The sequence below is a fragment of the Salmo salar genome, chromosome 14, assembly GCF_965601325.2.
Source record: "Salmo salar chromosome 14, fSalSal1, whole genome shotgun sequence".
Taxonomy (NCBI): Eukaryota; Metazoa; Chordata; class Actinopteri; order Salmoniformes; family Salmonidae; genus Salmo; species Salmo salar.
The window spans coordinates 36,436,278-36,442,969 of record NC_138304.1 but is presented as its reverse complement, the minus strand read 5'-3'; positions in this window follow the sequence as shown (position 1 = coordinate 36,442,969).

The following is a 6,692-nucleotide window of genomic DNA, read 5'->3' as shown; positions in this document are numbered from 1 at the left end:
TGCCCATACCATAACCCCACCTCCACCATGGGGCACTCTGTTCACAACATTGAAATCAGCAAACCGCTCGCCCACACGACGCTATACACATGGACTGCGGTTGTGAGGCAGGTTGGATGTACTGCCAAATTCTCTAAAATTACATTGAAGGTGGCTTATGGCAGAGAAATGAACACTAAATTCTCTGTCAACAGCTCTGGTGGTCATTCCTGCCGTCAGCATGCCAATTGCATGCTCCCTCAACTTGAGACATCTGTGGCATTGTGTTGTGACAAAACTGTACATTTTAGTGTACTTTTATTGTCCCCAGCACAAGGTGCACCTGTGTAATGATCATGCTGTTTAATCAGCTTCTTGATATGCCACACCTGTCAGGTGGATGGATTATATTGGCAAAGGAGAAATGCTCACTAACAGGGATGTAAACAATTTTGTGCACAGAATTTGAGAGCTCATTTAAAACCAAGCTCATGCTGTTCTCTAGGTCATGAAATGTTGACCGTGAGGACTTGCATATTTGCGCTATAAATGGAGCCCTGGGTGTCTGGATTGATGACAAGTTGTCTTTCGTAATGCATATACAAAATCTGACTAAGAAACTAGGATCCAAGATTGTTTTTTTTATATCGAAATAAATCATGCCTTAGTATTAAAAATAGGAGAAAGATTGTTCAAACAACGCTTCTCCCTGCATTGGATTTTGGTGATATTGTTTACATGCAACCTCTGTTTTAAAACCCTTGGACACAGTCTACACAGTCTTTTCTACTGAACAAAGTGACAAGGAAGTGGGAAACAGTCGTGGACTTGGTGAAAAATCTTGAGGCCTTTACTAGGAAGCTTGAATTGTTGGATTTGGACTTGTCCTCTCGAAGGCTACTGCTCTTCAGCACACTGAAGAACGACGGGCAGAGGGACCAGACAACTTCTCCTCCAGATTTGAAGACTACAGCTAGCCCAAGGATATCATTTAGTTTTAATGTGATATTCTCACAGTCCTCCCTGGTGGATAATTCTCCTCCCTTGCTAAGAAAACAGTTCCCTCGCTGGATAAGGCTGTAATTCAAAATGAGCTGATTGAATTCCATCAAGACATCTGTTTGTTCTGTCATTAATAAAGGATCAGGTTATCCCGATACAGATATTCAGATACAGACATCGCCTTTTTTTCATTCAATTATTGTTTTATGTAGGATGCTGCCTTTTAGGCCATGATGCAGTTGTAAGTACGGAATTTTTTTATTTCTTTTTAATGTGTAAAATGAATTGAAATGTATGCATTCACTACTGTAAGTCGCTCTGGATAAGAGCGTCTGCTAAATGACTAAAATGTAATGTAAATGTCTACCATTTGTCACAAGGGACAAGTTTAGGACTCATTGTAGTCTGTACAAAAATTTGGGATGGACCTCTGTAAGAAGAAAGATGCATTCTATTTTATTTATTTACAAAGCAATCTTACAGAAACTCCCTCTATATGTAACGTCATTAAGATAAAAATCATAAGCTACCAAATCCGTTCACAGGAATGGATAACACTAGAGATCCCTCCAGTCTCCACAGATTGGAGAAAATCGTTTAGTTTTTTGCCCCTAATTTGTGGAACCATCTGCAGAATTCACTGCAGTTAGATGTGCTGGTGCCACTCAGGCAGTTTTCTTATTGTGCTGAATTATATTGTTTTATATCCGTTTGTTTTAATATTCAGAATCTCTTGTAAAAGAGATTCTTCATGCGGTTATGGTATGGGCAGGTGTAACAGTATAGCTTCTGTCCCTCTCCTCGCCCCCCCCTGGTCTCGAACCAGGGACCCTCTGCACACAGACAACAGCCACCCTTGAAGCATCGTTACCCATCGCTCCACAAAAGCAACGGCCCTTGCAGAGCAAGGGGAACAACTACTTCAAGGTCTCAGAGCGAGTGTCGTCACAGATTGAACCGCTATTAGCACGCACTCCGCTAACTAGCTTGCCATTTCACATCGGTTACACAGGCATAAGCTACGGATTAAAAAAATTGCATTTTATCGATGGCAGTTTGAATGCCCAGAGATACCGTGACGAGATCCTGATCGCTTCAGCCTGATAATACACAGCCACATGTTGCAAGGATCTGTACACAATTCCTAGAAGCTGAAAATGTCCCATCACCCAGATAGGCCAGTTGTGTGAGAAACTCGTCATCATGCAAGTGGTCAGACAAGTGAAAATGATGGCCAGTAAAGAAAACTTTAAGCTCGTCTCTCAATTAAAAAAAAACCTTGATAACCAACACACGTATGTTGTAAAAGCGTTACATGGTCACTGCCCATATCATTGCATAGTGCAGCAAATATGAGAGTTCAGGGGCCTTGCCTTAACAAAGTTAAACATTTCACTGTTGTGTCCAAAATGTCTTTCAAGCTGTCAGGCATTCCCTTGGCAGCAAGAGCCTCTCGGTGGATGCTGCAGTGGTGTCGGGAGCAACTGCTTGAACGCGCGTTACCACTCCACTATGTCTCCCTTTCATGGCTTTTGCGCCATCAGTACAGATGCCAACACATCTTGACCACCAAAGTCCATTTGATGTCACAAAGCTGTCCAGTACATTAAAAATATCCGATCCTGTTGTCCTGGTTTCCAGAAGAGGATGTATTCCTTAATTGACCCCCCATAAACGTAACGGACATATACCAGGAACTCTGCCAGGCCCGCCACATCTGTTGACTCATCTAGCTGTAACGCATAGAATTCACTGGCTTGAGTGCGAAGCAGTAATTGTTTCAAAACATTTCCTGCCATGTCACTGATGCGTCGTGAAACGGTGTTGTTTGATGAAGGCATTTGTCTGTATAGTTTTTTGGTGGCCTTTTCCCCCCAGCATTGTCCCAGCCATATCTGCAGCAGCAGGAAGAATTAAGTCCTCCACAATAGTATGGGGCTTGCCTGTCCTAGCCACTCAGTAGCTCACCATATAAGACGCTTCTAGCCCCTTCTTATTAATGGTATCTGTTGCTGTTATACATGTCTTACTACTCGAAAGTCCTCTTAATTCTCGCTCAAACTCCCTTGGTTTATTTTTCAAATTGGCATGTGTTTCTAAATGTCTGTGCAAGAGTGAAGGTTTCATCAAGTTGTGATAGTACTTTTGCACATATAACACACTGTGGCTGAGGAAAGGCACGACTCCCAATATAAGTTAACCCCAAATCAATGTAGTTACCATCATATTTGTGCCTCTTCGATGGTCCAATGTCCCTGTCTGTTGTTCGGTGCTGTCCTGGGTAAGGAGAAAGTAGCTCTTCGGCTGCATCAGATTAACAACTGTCATTGTCCATGCTAGCTGGGTTAACAACAAATGTAGAATTACTGATGCTAGCTAGCATTGGATGTGCTCGTGGAAGCAGAACAACTTGTGTCATTGACAGGTGCAGGTGTACTACTGCTGATAGTAGCAGTACTACCAGTAGAGCTGGTATGTATCTCTATGGACGCGGGCCTTACATTTTTTTTAACCATTTATCCATTTTCGACCAAACGGAATGAGCAGCAGCTACGTTTGGCTACATACGGACAGTTAGTGAAATAGAAACGGTTTATGTGATTGGATGTTTATTATTTAACTAAACTACCTGTATTTGACATTGTGTTATTTCGCTGAACACTAGATAGTTTAATTTTATTTTTGGCAGTGAGAAGAGGCTACTCAGGCGATTTAAAAAAATAAATATAAAAATCACCCAAATGTATAGCCCCGTTGGAAAATATAAATGGGCTGTTTGAAAATGTGACGAATCACATTTTTATTTGGCGTAGCTCCGACTGCATTGGGGGTACACGTACCCCAGTTTGGGAATGCCTGGTTTAGTTGATGCCAACTCCTGAGCTCAGACTACCTGCCATCTGTCCTCGCCCGCCTTACATCCAGTCAGAAAGACACCTGTTACTACAACCTAAATAAATTTTAAACCAGACAGGAGGTGGAGAGAAAAAGGGTAAAGGCTCAGGAGGCGAGTGTCACAACAATGCCCATGGATGCAGCTACAGGGAAACGCTTGGAGGAAGAGGAGGGCACGTGCGATCAGCGAATTGCAATAAAACGCTAAAATGCCTGGTGAGGACCTGAGAGAATATTAAGTTTAGTACATATCTGCTGTTGAACGTACATCTCTGCTGACCGAGATCGATCATCTAAGAGAGAGAGAGAGAAAAGGTCCTGCAAAATAAAGGTAGATCGGATGTCCATTAATCAAGCAAGTTTCAAGAACGATGACGAGTGTCCAGGAGTTGATAGGCATGCCATCCTATGCAAAATTGATCAATTCCGATTAGAGCGCAAAGCCGGGCTTGTGGACATTTGTTGATGTCCTTTGCTAGTTAGCGAGTTATAAGTCCAGTTATAGATAAGTATAGCAATGAGGTGTTACTGCTTCCTACAAGAGCACAAAATGTGTAGGCTACATTTCAAGCTGTCTTGCCTAGTTAAATAAAGGTTAAATAAAAAAAAAAAGCTGTCTTTGAAAAGCCAGTCAGGTAAAAAGCTTATGTCTTAATTAATTAAAGGGGCAGTGTTGTATTTTGAGACAGGTTTGAATATGCAAACACACCAGTAGATAGAGGGGTAGCCTATATTGTCTAATTCTCTGTTTGGTAATAAAAATACATTTTATTTTCTAGTGGTTTCTTGCATCATACAACACAATACAATGCAATGTACAGTCACCTATTTGGCCCATGGTGTTACAGACCATGTAAAAAAATCATGAATTAATGTCAAGCCCTTCATAATGTAAAAACGTTTTTAAAAGTCTCATGCAATTTAGGCCTGCATTGAACACCACAAATAGGCTACTGTAGGCTATATCATAGAAATCAAAAGGTATTTCATGTGAATGGTATGGGATTTGCTCCATTGGATTTGTTGGTAGGCCTACATTATGCTCAAAAGGCCACAAAAGCCTATTGGCTACTGTCTAACACTGTAAGGGTACACTGTAAAAACGTGCCGGAAGTTGCACCAAATTCTCCCAATGTTCAAATTTTCGCTCACAAGACCTAAAATTTACTCCGTGCAACAACAAATTTGAGGGAACATTGGTTACAGCATATATTGAGTGGTAGAAAATATATTTATAACTAACCCAAGAAAGTTCATCTGTGTAGTTTACAGTGGGAGAAAATTAAGCATAGTGGGCAGAACAAGCAAGGAGGTGGGCAAAGCCAAGCTTGAGCTCAGTGCATTCTGTGGTGGTGGGGCAAGCAAGTAGAAAATACGGAGTGTTGCGCCGTGATTGGCTCAGTGTTCTGTCCCTCATGGGGACACTACATCACTGCCAAGTCTAAGGGGAGAGCTACAAAATTCTAGCCCCTTGGGTGCTGCCATAGAGTTACATTAGAAGTGCCCATCCAAGAAGGCTCAAGGTCATTGGCCACAGATAAAATGACGTCAAATCACGTTATATGTACAGTAGCTTTCATTGGACTTATCATGTCAACATCATACTTTCAAAATCTTAAACGTTAAACAACAAGTTGGAAATTGCAAATTCAACAATGAGTGGTTTGGAAGGAATCAGTGACAGTGGCTAATATTAACTGCAAGCATTGCAAAGCAAACACTAGCCTGCTATTCAGTGGAGTGGCTGTGTGGTGCCAAATCTGGGATTAAGGGGCTCTTTTCCAAATTTAAAAAGATAAACATTCAACATTGGCCATGCTATCAATGAAGCATGATTTGTGCCGCGCTCAAAACAACTGTTAACTTGACTTCAGCGAGTTCAAGACAACTGGGAAGCCGTAAATAAACAAGCTCCAACTGGGAAAATAAGTTTTGAACGGTCATCCAACTCTCTGAATTATAAATCCAGGCTCTTTCTAGAGCTACGACCTGAAGATCAATGACGTCATCATGATTCTACCTTGTTTTTTCCTGAGTTCCCAGTTGTTTTGAAAGCAACATAAATCCAGAGAATGCCAGACTTTGATGACATTTGCCCTCGAAGGACCACCACACCACCCTCCTGTTCAAGTGAGCACAGCACAACAAGGTGAGTCCAAAAATGTATTGCATGCTGCTGCATAAATTATGTAATATGCCAGGGAGATATGTATACTGTAGCTAAGAAAGTAATACTAAGTGTAGGAAGATGTTAGTAGCCCATGTGCCTCAACCTAATAATTTGGTCTATTTACACCTCTTAATTTCACCTACTGTTCTGACTTGGTAGTGCACATGTAGTCTATAACCTGTTTTAGAGAAATGTAGTCATTGATATTGTAATGAAACAGGCAGGGAGCAGGTCTCGAACCCTCGACCTTCAAGCCCGAAGTCCGGCGCGCTATCGACTGTGCCGCAAAAGCATGCTCAAACAGCAGAGTCGATATCCACGCTTATAAACCCAGGGTCATTACAATATTGTAAGAGCTTTCATTGTCAGCTTATATGCCTCCTTTATTTATCATACGGTTCTGACTTGGTGTACAGGGAGAACACTGTAAGAACGGCCTATGTTCTGAAGTTTCTCGCTGTATGTTTCAAAAGTGCTAAACAAATAGTTATATTGCCTATGTCCGTCTTAGCTCGCTCATTAATGTCTTAATTGAAATGACAGATTGCCTCTTATCTGCTTGTCTTCCCCTTATGCCATAGTTTGTACATCTTAATTGTCATTAGAAAACACATTTGTTTAAGCAAGTCAGCCATATCAGCTATGT